Raw genomic sequence first — 12,681 nt, forward strand, 5'->3', positions numbered from 1 at the left:
TTGTTTGATTTCTCAGTATTCAGCAATGTAAACAAAGTGGAGGACAAAACAAATAAATAAGTAATCTCGTCACATTTAGTGTTAATATTTAGTTTGATACCGCGTTCTAATGTCAGCCTGCTTCTATAAAAATCTCGAGAGAAATGTTCATCCGATCTACTTAACACTAGCCGGGTGTATTGATGTTTTCAAATTTGGTGCAATTTTGACATGTGACACAGTGAATATTAATAAACTTAAATAAACAAGTGATGACGCTCCGTGCAGCAGCGGGTGGGCGGGGCTTCTGGTCTCTGCGTCCCCTAACTTGGGCAGCTCACAATAAATAAGATCAACTTTTGGGAACAGACATACTGGGAATAGCAGAATAACAAATGTTTTTTCACCGGTGCCATAGGAAGAGGAGGTTCGTCGCCCATGCGGCGTCTTGGTCTCTGCTGGTTTCAGGTTCAGCAGGAAGTGACGAAAGAAAGTTGTGATATGACACACGGCCATTACTGACGATGTCAAACTTCACAGCCAGATGCTCGAACTGCTGCTGAGTCATTCTGACGCCGAGAGTGGAGGATCTCTGCAAGGCACGGTCAGTCGTTAGCAGGTGACAGGTAGCAGAGATAGCTCAGTGTCATGTATATATATATATATATATATATATATATATATATATATATATATATATATATATATACAGTGTCTGCGGTTTGCTGCTCACCCAGGAAGGAGGTGGTGCTGATGTGTCCCTCTTGCTGAGGATCTTCCTCAGTGCAGTTCCTCTGGATCTCCTTCCAGCAGCTCTGAATGGCCCCACAGCAGCCTCCTCTCCGTGCTGCCCGGCGGGCTTCCTGTTCCCGGCCTCCCCGCTGAGGCAGCAGGCCTGGAGGAATACTGGGGGGCAGACTGGGAGAGGGAATGAATTGGAGGAAGACTGCACAACGACAAAAAGTCTCATCCTAAGTTTTTTTAAGAGCCTTTTGCACAAAGCAGGCTGATTCTAAACTGTCTGCCCATGAGGCGTTAATACATCATTTACATATGTAACGTAATGCTGTGCAGCTTGATGTCTGGTAAGACTGAACACTGTTTTTTACTAATCACCAACCCTTCCTACACCTTACTGGACAAAAGGAGTCCAAAGAGGACACACACATGGTTCTGTTTGCTTCAGTTTGTTTCTGGCTTGGACATTCCGTGTCACAGACGGACCGCTATGCGTAGAGTTATCAAAAATATCATTGGAAGTCGACAAAGGTCAATTGTCGAGATGTAAACAGGTGGTTGATTCTTTTATTTTTGTTTCTATAACCAAAGAAATACTTAGGTATGGTGTGTGTATATGGATATGAATGTATGTGCATGTGTGATATATATGTTATTATTGTTGAGATATATCTATATATATTTCTCTATATACATATATGTATTTTTCCTTCCTTTTTTATTATTATGTTTTAAAGAATATATAATAATAATAATAATAACAATAATAATAATAATAATAGTTTAAATTACAATAATTATTACTATTATTAATATATTTTAAAAAACTAGCCTTTCCGTCATATATCTGCAAAATATAAACTCTCCTCCAAACAAAGTTTCTGAAGGAATATGATGGCAACAGTAAACAGAATCGCCTCCCTTTGTACATTCAAAGCAAATTCCCACCTCATGTTATTTGCATTATTTGACAGCTGGTGTGTCCTGCAGTCTGTTTATTCTCCCCAAACAGCTGATTTTTTTATTGCATTTTCTGCTCCTGCATTATTCTCGATTCTGAGCACGCAGTGGGACATTCTGAACACAGGAAAAACATTTACTAGTATTTTGTATGGAAATTGCAAGCAAAAAATACATTTTCTGCCAAATACATTTATTTCTGTGTTTGCTATTATCCACATAAGTGCACAATAATAACCTCTCTTATTGAGTTTTACTCATTTTCCAACTCTTACATTTCTTGCTCTGTGTGTTTTTTTTAACCGACTGAAGTGTGGCACACTGTAACAGTGACTAGTGCACGGAGCCGAGATGAGAGGGAGAGATCCTGTGATAAGTGTCCAAGGGTTTGTCTACATATAAATATATGGATATAAATCTATTTCTGTGCTCAAAATGTCCGTCCGTGCACTCAGAATATACAGTCGTTCTGTATTTTCCAGACTTCTCGTAAAAACATACTGAGCTTTGCAGAGCAGCTGGTGTTTTCATGCATCACAGATCACACTGCAGCATTCAGTAAAAAAAAAAAAATCAAAGAAATCTCAGACTGACATTTATAACTGAGCTTAAGTGATGTTATTTTTTATTATTTTTACAAGAGACAGTAGGTTTGATGGATGACAAAGCTCCATCTCGTCATGTGCTGTACCTTAATGCGTTGGAGAGTGGCACCTGCAGTCTCTGGGCAACTCAGTTTTGCTGCTGAGGCTGTTGCTCTGGACTCAGAGGAAAGCGATGGGACGTTGTCGGTGTGATCCCCTGCTGCCGACCGGCCCAGTGCACCAAAGCGCTTCAGAAACTCTCTCCACTGCAGGTTCTCCTGCTCATTCACAGGCATCTGACTCCACACACACTCAAACTGAGAAGCAAAAGAAGACACACACACAGAACTAGAAAAGTCACTCAGTAGAGAGGGAGCAGATCGCCACCAGGTGTGTATCCCTCTCTCCTCTTCCCAAACAAAGAAGAGTTAAAGCTCACTGAATTGTCCATCCAGGCTCCCATACAGTCAAGGAGAAGATAACTAAATAAAGAGGGATTTATCCATCTTGTATCATGCCTTACTTTATTAAATCATAACATATTAGAATTATTCTGCAGATGTCAGTTTTGAGCCCGACGAAGACCATAAAGTGACCTGCAACAGACTCGATTGCTGGAAAGGCTTGTTGATTTAGTTAAGAGTAGTGAGGAGTGGCCGATTGCTGGAAATGATCTATTTTACATTTACTGCTGAATGACAGACATGTATATGTTGATCACATTATTTTTTTGCAGCCGGTTAAGAGTCTCCTTTAGTGCGGAGTAAGGCTGTCGCAGTGATGGAATTTCCCATGAAGTGATGATTGGCTCAATAGTAGGATTAGCGGTATTTATGGCTTTTTTTTTTTACTTCATTTATCCTGATTTAAGTGTTATATAAAGATTTGTTGGTAGGCCGTTACAAGGTATATTATTGCTTTCTAAATGACAAAGAAGCTGAAGGAGGCATAGCGATATTTTTTTCAACGTAAACACTTAAGTTGCGTCTGGTTGCAATGATACGTAATGTCTGCAAAAGTAAAAATGTAGTCACAAGGTTGAGTGCTCTAAATGTGGGCATCCATTTCTCCGCCATTGTTGTTGTTGTTCAGCGATTAGCCTGCATGTAGGATGTGTTGGTTGGTCTTTGTGGTATTTGTCCCGCCTATCCTCCTGTGTGATTGGACGGCTTGGTAAAGGGGCAGTGACAAGCGCAGCATTTCCCCCAAGTTGAACCTTGGGGGAAATGTCACCAGAAACCCAAAACGTGAATTGCTCAACACAGACTAGACACTCTGTCATTTGTAGCAAAGTGTAAATACGTGGAAACCCCATTGCAAAGAAAAAACGCTTTCTTTGCAATGGGGGTTAAGCATGCAGTCGTAAATGAGCACAAAAAATATCAGGCTGACGTTTCCTGTTGTAAATGGGATTAGCCGTGGACAGACAGAACCGCACACACACACACACCACCCAACGCATGATCTCCCCACAGGCCTATGCCTGGCGGAGATAATAATCATTGGCACTGGAGGGGACTGGAACCCCAAAGAGTAACACACAGCACAGTAAATTGGCTTTACAGATGACTAACTTTCTCACACAGTCAATAATTATCAGCAAAGATAAATTAGATTTTGATTAGAATAATTAATGAAAACATATCAGACTAAAAAGAATGGAACTGGCAAATGCACTGAAATTCAGACTCCTCTTCTCATTTGTAACCATGGACCGAAGCCAGCGTGTGTTGTTTCAGCTTGAAAGCACAGAGAGAGTTGTTGGAAATGTGCTTGTTCTCTTGAATCTCTCCTCTTTGAATTTGAATGCACTGGAATATAAGAAAAACATTTTTAATCTGGCTTTACCTGATCATTTGTGAGATTCAGACAGCGGTGATCACAAAGCTGTCTGAACTGCTCTTTAGAGATGGTGGTGCTGTTGGAGGGGTCCAGATCCATCAGCTCTCTGGTGATTTCATACAGGTGACCTGAGACGACTTCCTGGATCGGCTGCAGAAGATCTGTGACTTCAGAGGTCCTCCTCTGGATAGGGGATCCGGTTTTACTCCGGCCCCTCTCCGAAGTCTGACAAGAATAGTTCAACATTCTGGGGCTATTACATTTGATTCTTTTTCTTGCTTTCTGAGTCAAGGTTAGCCTAGCTTAGCATATCAAGGCTAATGTTGTTTTCACCGTAAATGTGAAGCCAACTTTTTGTGCTGCGCTTTTACAGTCGATGCAAAGACTTGAATAGACGCAAATTTGTGCCAGGCGACATGAAATACATGCTGTGAATAACATGCTGTTAATCCCACAAATAAGATAAATTTGGGTAATCCGCTGTGTCCCATAAGCCTTTCAGCGTTGACATTCTCTTTTGGTCACTGTTCTGGAATTAGAAATGGAGGAAAATTATTGTAGGCACATAAGGTAATGTGGGCACCCAGAGCTCTTTAATAGCAACTCATATTTGTACAGAGACCCCACAAAACTAACTAAAAAAGAATGTTGCTGCCGTATTGAGGCCTATTTAAAATAGAGTGTTGATGGATCAGCTACAATGTTAGCATAGCACAGCACAGATCGATCTAAACTTCAATAAAAAAACAAGCATTTTAAAAGTTGTGTGCTAGTCGTCTTGCAGACGGACCTGACAAAGCCTGAATGAAGACTTTTGACAAAGCGGTCACATTATGGAGTTATTTTGGCATCCTTTTTTATCCATTTTCTTGCAACTAAATCACAGCAGACTCTGCTTATTTTTGGTTCATACCATTGCAGTAAAGCAGATTATTTCAACATGTGACTTGCTAGACACTGTGAATGCAGCATAGTGAAACGCCTCCAGATGATGTTGTGAACGCAGACACGATACATTTGGTTTTAAGACGTATCTGGGAATTTCACAGCAGACACATAGTAACAATAGTATGGTAGCAATGACGAAAAAGAAACGTTGGTATTAAAGATACTCTAAACTGTCTGTTGGTATCCACTTGGAGGGAAGGCCTGAATAATGGTGGTAACGCATGGCAAACATTTTCTTCGTGTTTGATGTGAACACCAGAGTCTACACCCAAGGTAGTGGCTTTTGAGACTGTACTTGGGCACAGCAACACTAGAGTCAACATGCTAACATGGTCACAATGACAATGCTAACATGCTAAGCAGGCATAACGTAGTCCATGTTTACCATGTTTTGCATCATTGGAAATGTTGAAGTGTCCCTTTAAGCATCTTTGGAAACAGCGTTTCTTACCAGTGGGCTCTGTGATTGAAACTTGTTGAGGAAGTCCTTCCAGTTAACAGTGCCGTTCTCGCGGTCCAGCCGCAGTTTGGTCAGCATGTATCTGTACTGTTTGTCTGACAGGCGGGCACAAAAGTTATCCAGCACCTGACGGAACTCCAGAGCTTTGACCATCCCCATCCCGCTCCGGTCAAAGGCGGTGAACGCCTGGAGGACGGACAGCCACGTTTAAAGTGATCAGCGGAGAAAATGACAACGAAGAAAAATGAAGCGTGTAAGAACTTTACCTTATACAGATGAGGTGCTGAGGCAGTGACTATTTCTCGCAGCCTGGCCAGAGCCACACCTGGACTGAGGCTGTCCAAGGACTCTATCTGGCACACAGCATCAGGAGAAGCAGGAGGACACTCACACGTCTTCTCTGCTTTATGGTCAAACGCAGACAGGAAATCCATGTAAGCTAGGCTCTTGCAGTTTTTATCCATGGTCACCTTGAGCCTAAAGGGAGAGGAGGGGGGAAGTGTGACACAAACACGTTAGTTTCACACTGAATGATTTCAACTACCAGGTGCAGTTTTTAGCCACAATTTCGTACGAACAGTGATGCATCCCAGTGGAGATCCTGAAGAGACCCTTTCACATTCATTCCAGCACCACCTTGAGGATGGCGAGTCTTGTTTGGAGTGATATTTTGAGCTCTTGGGTGGCTTGCCAAGATTTTGGTAAAGATTTTGATAGTCCTAACAGAATGAACTGTAATAAAAGGTGATCCCCTGACTTTTCAAGTCAAAATTTGTCCATGACTTTGGTTTATGACCAAATACACAATGGCCTTCCCATCAGACTTAGCTGTTTAATGATACAGAATACTAACATGCTTAAAGTTACTACAAGGAACTTTTAACTCATGAAACAACTTAATGCCTGGAGTGACCAGCCTTCCACCTGTAGTCAGAGCCCAGCCGGAAGTGGGGAGCTTGGTGCCCCAGCAGCTGTTCCTACCACCTTGATAGTTCGCTGATCCAGATGGGACCGGCCATGACAAGGTGGTGGTCAGGTGGATCTTTCACAAGGTCAAGGATGACCTGTACAATGATTTTGGCAGGATTTCCGTGTATGTGCCAGCAGCGGGCTGACAAAGAGAAGCTGCAGGACCTGGGGCTCACTGCCCACTTCCTGGCCAGCTGGAGAAAAAGGGAGGCACAGCAGAACCAGAACTAGGACTGGGAGGGGATGACTGTCAGACCCTGCTGCAGTAAAATGTGGTTTTCTAAAGGGAGACAGGTAGATCTTTACGACACCAGGAAGTGGTGCTCATTGGAATCACGACTGCCCTTGTCCACAGGGGCAGCCAAAATCTAGACAAAATAGAAGTTCCTTGGAGTTACTTTAACTAAGATGGTGAGCATGATAAAGATTTAATGATGATATCAAATATCTGAGTGGTGCTACTGTATTTCCTTTTTTCATGTCTGGCTTTAATCGTGTCTCTACAGAAAAGTAAAAGATGGAGTTTACCTGTGCAGGTGATTTACAAGCTGCTCTCTCCGGATGGAGCAGCCGTGGGTTTGTAACAGGCTCAGCAGCTCGTCCACTGTCACTGTGCCATCTCTGCTCGTTTCCAGGTGAGTCAGGGTCTCGCTCAACCCCTCAAAGTTCTCCTGCAAAATCTGTCTATGGATAGAACAAGGAGCTGCTGATACAAACAAGAAACTTGTGCTGCATGCTTTCAAGTATTTCTGAAAGGAACGGATCGTGCACTGTAATTAAAAATATTTTTTGCTTCAACTTTTACTCCCATTATCAGATTTTTTGGTGAGAAAATATTCGTAAAATTCGGAAACTGGAATACAGATTCTGAAAAGGCCTCTCCACAAGTCGAGCAATTGTTAGACATCTGAAGAAAAATGTTTTCTGCTCTTAGAAATCAAAACTTTCTTTTCCAATGCTAACCAATAGCAAAACCTTTTGTACAACTAAACTTTAAAATCAGTGAAATTGAATAAGCCCTGCTGCATGGCATTCACTAAATTGATCAAGAAAAATATTTTTATAAGGGCTTAATAATAATCACAGCGTGTGCAAAATGTTTCTACGCCTATGCTTGAATGTTTGTTTATCAAACCCGCTGGGGTAAGGAGGGGGTTTGATGATACACTAAAATAAAGCAAATGTAATAAAATGTATATATAAATATATATATATAGAGAGAGAGAGGGAGAGAGTTTATTTTGTAGGGTTGCCTTTTCCATTTCTTTAAAAATAAATAATCCAAAGTCAGTTTTTATTCCTGCCACCTTTTTAACTTTTTGTCTCTTATTTTTACTTTTCAGGGTAGTGAGGTTGTAAACATTGTGCAGCCCCTACCACTGTCTTGGAGGCAGACCTGGCTAATGAGCAGTCAATTGTCTGAAAGTGGAGGGTCATCAGCGGATTAGGCTAAACTTGGCCTCCAGACTAGAAAACCTGGCCCATGTGTTCACTCTGTCTCTCCCTTCCTACAGCTGAAGTACACCCTGCATTACTTGCTCTTGGTATTGCACCTTCAACACATCCATAGCATACATGACACATCCACGCAGTGCTTTCTCTGCTGATCGGCCCACTCCATTGTTTGTTAAGTGTTAAACTCAGTTACTGTTTATCTCGAGTGAAACACTTGCATGAAGTCCCTGAACCAGTGTGTGATCACTTTCACCTCCCTCTCACCTTCAGCATCCAAGCCTCATAAACAAGCAAGCTCAACACCTGCTATCAAAATCAGCCATTACATTACATTACATTACAGTCATTTAGCAGATGCTTTTATCCAAAGCGACTTACAATCAGTAGCTCAAAGCTTATATTACATATCATTACATATCATTCACCCATTCACACACGGATGACAGGCTACCATGCAAGGTGCCACCATCAGACTCTAACTAACATTCATACAACATCCAGTCCACACCGATGGCAAAGCCTTCGGGAGCAACTTGGGGTTAAGTGTCTTGCTCAAGGACACATCGTACCGCCGATCCTCTGAATGGAGAACAACCCTGCTCTCCACTGCTCCACAGCCGCCCGTGCTACCTTCCTAGCCGGCTAACTAGCTAGCTTATGAGCTTTAATTATTGTTCAACATCAAAGTGTAGTAAAGCCGTTAGGGTTCTGCTATCTGACCTGAACCAGACTAGTCAACACGAAATACATTGGGTTACATAAAAAAAAAGCTCACGTCTCAGAGTTTGCCGGTACCAGCTGGGTCTTTAAGTCCCAGTGAAATGGAAGTTACAGCGTATTTAGCCTCAGACATCCAGAAGAAGCTCTAGGTAAAACTGCCTTCCCCCTGTTTCATAAAGAGTCTGTAGAGGTGGTTTGGTATCTGATTAGGACCCTTACATGTATTATTTGCACATGCGACTGTGGAAAGAGCTCTGAGGCGGACCCAGAGCACAATGGAGAGAACGCATATCCCATCTGGCTTGGGAAAGCTTCTAGAAGATGTGGCTAAGGAGAAGTACTTCTGGGCTACAGTACTAGCCCAGATGTAAACCTGCTTTTCCTGCCAGGGGACTAGGGCTGGACATCGGTACTTTATGCCTTCGGGGTATCTACCGAAATAACCCAGTTACCAGGTAATTTCACCAGTCAAAAGATACCTGCAATTGATCTTTTTGTACCCTGAACAAAACAAATGCAGCAGTAGTATGCCCCTCTATGCTTACTCAATACACTCCAGTGATGCAGCGTCAGAGGACACCGGTCCATCTGCATTCTGCTGGACTACAGCTTGGTTCAGCTTCTGGCTTTGAGCTATGGGTTCCCCTTCATGGTGAAACCCCAGCTTTTCCAGGAAGTCACAGACTGCAACATGGCCCCGCCCATTTGGGTCATACCTGTCAAAAATGGAGTTGAAAATTGTGGCTTGCACAGACAGGAGTGCTTCCCTGCATAATGTAGCAATAGCCAATCCTCAGCTGGGTATCTTTTACCTGGACCAAAGCTGGTCAAATTCATCAGATCTCATGGGAAGAGCATAGATGAAGAGGAGTCCCCTCAAGCTCTTTTTATGGATCCAAGCCTGGCCGTCTGCGTCAAACTGGCACAGCACCTGAAGGGAAAGAGAGGAATAGGTACAGATCTTTGCATCATGCAAAGAATCATTTTAAGTGTGCTTCCTGTAAGTTTTGCTGACCTTAGACATCTCTGGCCATTTATAGCGGGCTTCACAGGCCAGGAGTTCATGGAGCTGCTCTTGTCTATAAGGAGAGACAGAAAAACAAACATAGCAGCACACCAGAGACAACTTTCCTCAAAATGGCCAAGCATCAATAATAATGACCATGTCAGACTCACACACATGCTGTTTGTGTCCCTTGTTTGCGTTTGCCGTTATTTTCTACAACTTCAACAAATTCTGCGTAGTTGAGGTTGCCCCCGGGATGCGGCCGATCCGATCCAGCAGCCGCTGGTACTCTGCCTCACTGCAGAAAAATCCCAGGCTGCTGTATAGCGCTTTAAAATCATGGCAGTCGACCACACCTTTACGTTTCCTGTCCATCAATCGGAATGCTGTCAGGTTGTCCTGATGGGAGGGATTGAGTTATCAGAAGGGAGACTGATTGAAGAGTTCCGTGTACTGTCGTGATTGTGTTATAACCACAAGCTGGTAGAGCGTAAAAATGAATTTCCTGCTCAGAGTTTACACATTCCAAGAAAGTAGCTTTTGAAGTAGCAGTTCATTGTGAGTTTAGTTTGGGCTATTTATCAGTGGAAAAAACATCTCAAGACACAAGCCACATTCTTGTGTCTGGCTTTCAACCTGCAGATTAAAGTGGAGGGGATTAGCCCCAATGTTAGCAAAAACTTCGTCCCAGACTGACTGTGTGCTTTCGTGGCATAAACAAAATGGGGACTGTGATGACCCCTGGTGGCAGGGGATCATTAGGGCCAACTGGTAACACATGGATCATTTTTAAGGATATTTTGCATGTCATTTACAACATTCTTATTCTTAACTCACAGACAAATGTCAGGTGATCATTTTAAGCCTGTGGTTAACATTGTGAATCCAATAAAAAATGAATAGAAAAGATTATGGTTTAGGTTAAAACAAGTACATTTCTTACTCGTAACTTTAAAATATTTTGTCCTGGTCGATTTGGTGACACCTGTGTTTACTGCTTGTAACAACAAGTGGACCTTGACCTTTGTTGTTCAGTTTCTACATGAACAACCACTCTCTGCCTTTCTGGTAGGCCGTATGTTTTTGAAGGAGGCGGAAGAGGAAGTCTATGAGTCCCAATTCATTTTAAGATATTTATCATTTTGCTTTGAAATTGTGTGAATATGTAAATATTTGATCCACTTTGTGAAAGAAGTTTATGGAGTTATTGCCTTTCCACACAGCTCCATGGTCAAGTCCACTCATATTGGTACATATTCTGTTTAATACCTTTATTCTTAATTTATCTATCATTTCCTGTCATGTCTCTTATAAAAGCAGAAAATGCCAAAGAAAATGCCAGGCATAAATAGTGCCAAAATGGCTTTTGATGGTATTAGAATTTTAGGGAATATGATTTTTAAAGAAAAAAGAAGGCTATTCACATCATTCTATTTAACACATCCTTCCATTTTAATTAAAACGCAGGTGAATGCATTGCTGAGCATCTTTCTTACCCCGTGGCTGATCTTGATCCTGGTCTTCATGACAGCCAGGCATTGCTCAGCAGAAGTTAGCAGGGGTTCATCCTCATCCTCATCAGCATGACCCTCAGAGCGCTGCCGCCCTGGCTCTGGCTGTGGCCTCTACAGACACAGTGGGGGAAACAGATGTTAAATCACACAAGTTTAGATTTGTAATCAGGTTCATACCTAAATTCACCGTCTTTGTGGGGGAATTACACCCAACAAATGTTTGCTCCATTTTGTGAATTAGTTTGTGTATTTTCCGCACTCCGCAGAATGCTCTTCATGTCTTCAAGCACACTGGGCATTTAAACTGCCTGACCTCATTTACTTTGCATTACAAGCACACTTGTATTCCACATCTAGGAAACTTGATTTTCATGCCTTGCAAACATGACTAACTTTACGTCCTGGCTTTGTTTGATGATTCTTTTCTTTCATTCTTTCTACTGTCTTTTTTTTCTGTTTAGTGGATACAAATTAGAGCGATGCCCTGCTGCTCTGTTTTCTGCTTCCAAAGCATATAATTAGCCCAAACAAGCAGAAATGAGTATGATTCTGAATCTGTGTGCACCTCCGCTCCGTTAATGAGAGACGAGGAGGCTCACTCTTACTCTATTTATAATCCGGGATGATTTCTCCAACGGCTCATGTGCTAAGAAAGACATCATTTTACAGGAAGCAGGGGGCTTATGTCTGATCACAGTGGGTGGGGTAGGAGTCGGGATGCGAAGGCAAGATGGAGTGGAGGGGGGGACAGGAGCCTGGAGCCTGGTGGGGAGTAGGAAGGGATTTTCAAAAATCTCTATTTAAGCATTGAAAACCCCGCCATGCAGAACTGATGGGATTTCTGACGCCGCTGGTCAACATGTTCTGGGTGCCGTTCTCCTGTCTCACCCTCGTACTTCACCAGGAACGCAGAGCGCTCCATCCGTCCGTCAACGAAGCCCAGCTGCTCAGTGAACCTGTGGAAATTCTTGTCGTCCAAGATGACCCAACTGTCCTCTAGTATCTGAGGGACAAAGGAGGAAAAGCAGGACCGGTTGTCACTGTGATTCATGCCAGGTCGCTTTAAGTTTTTAAGAGTCATTACAACCACATACGCAAAGAAAATTTGACCTGTATCTGTCACTGATGCTCTATGGAATATTTTAAATGCAGCTATAAAAAGGCTCTGAGCAATCGAGCAGGTCGTCTACAGAATCTAACCAGAGTGTATTTCACCGGTGTGGCAGTGAGTAAGACTGCATTGCCCGGCTGTCAGACTTGATACCAATTTATATCACTAAAAAGGTTACCACCAGCTAAATACCTCAGCTATTTAAATCCATGCTTTACTTTAGAACCACCGTGGTTATGTCAAAGCAATCGGCTAATATTTGGAAAGTACCTGCACTAAGAGTATTTCACTGATGTTTCTGACGCAGGAAACCACTACTTGTGTTTGTTCTTCAGAGGCAGATTTTTGTGATTTAGGAAACCCAGCTAAACCCTGTCTTGCTTTATTTTCCACCC

At 42.5% G+C, this 12,681-nt stretch overlaps 1 pseudogene; it reads right to left on the bottom strand.

The window, feature by feature from the left end:
• Positions 1–386: 386 nt before the first annotated feature.
• LOC129117098 (EF-hand calcium-binding domain-containing protein 6-like) overlaps positions 387–12,681 on the bottom strand; it is a 35,977-nt pseudogene continuing 23,682 nt past the window's right edge.

The sequence above is a fragment of the Anoplopoma fimbria genome, unplaced genomic scaffold (assembly GCF_027596085.1).
Source record: "Anoplopoma fimbria isolate UVic2021 breed Golden Eagle Sablefish unplaced genomic scaffold, Afim_UVic_2022 Un_contig_13469_pilon_pilon, whole genome shotgun sequence".
Lineage (NCBI taxonomy): Eukaryota > Metazoa > Chordata > Actinopteri > Perciformes > Anoplopomatidae > Anoplopoma > Anoplopoma fimbria.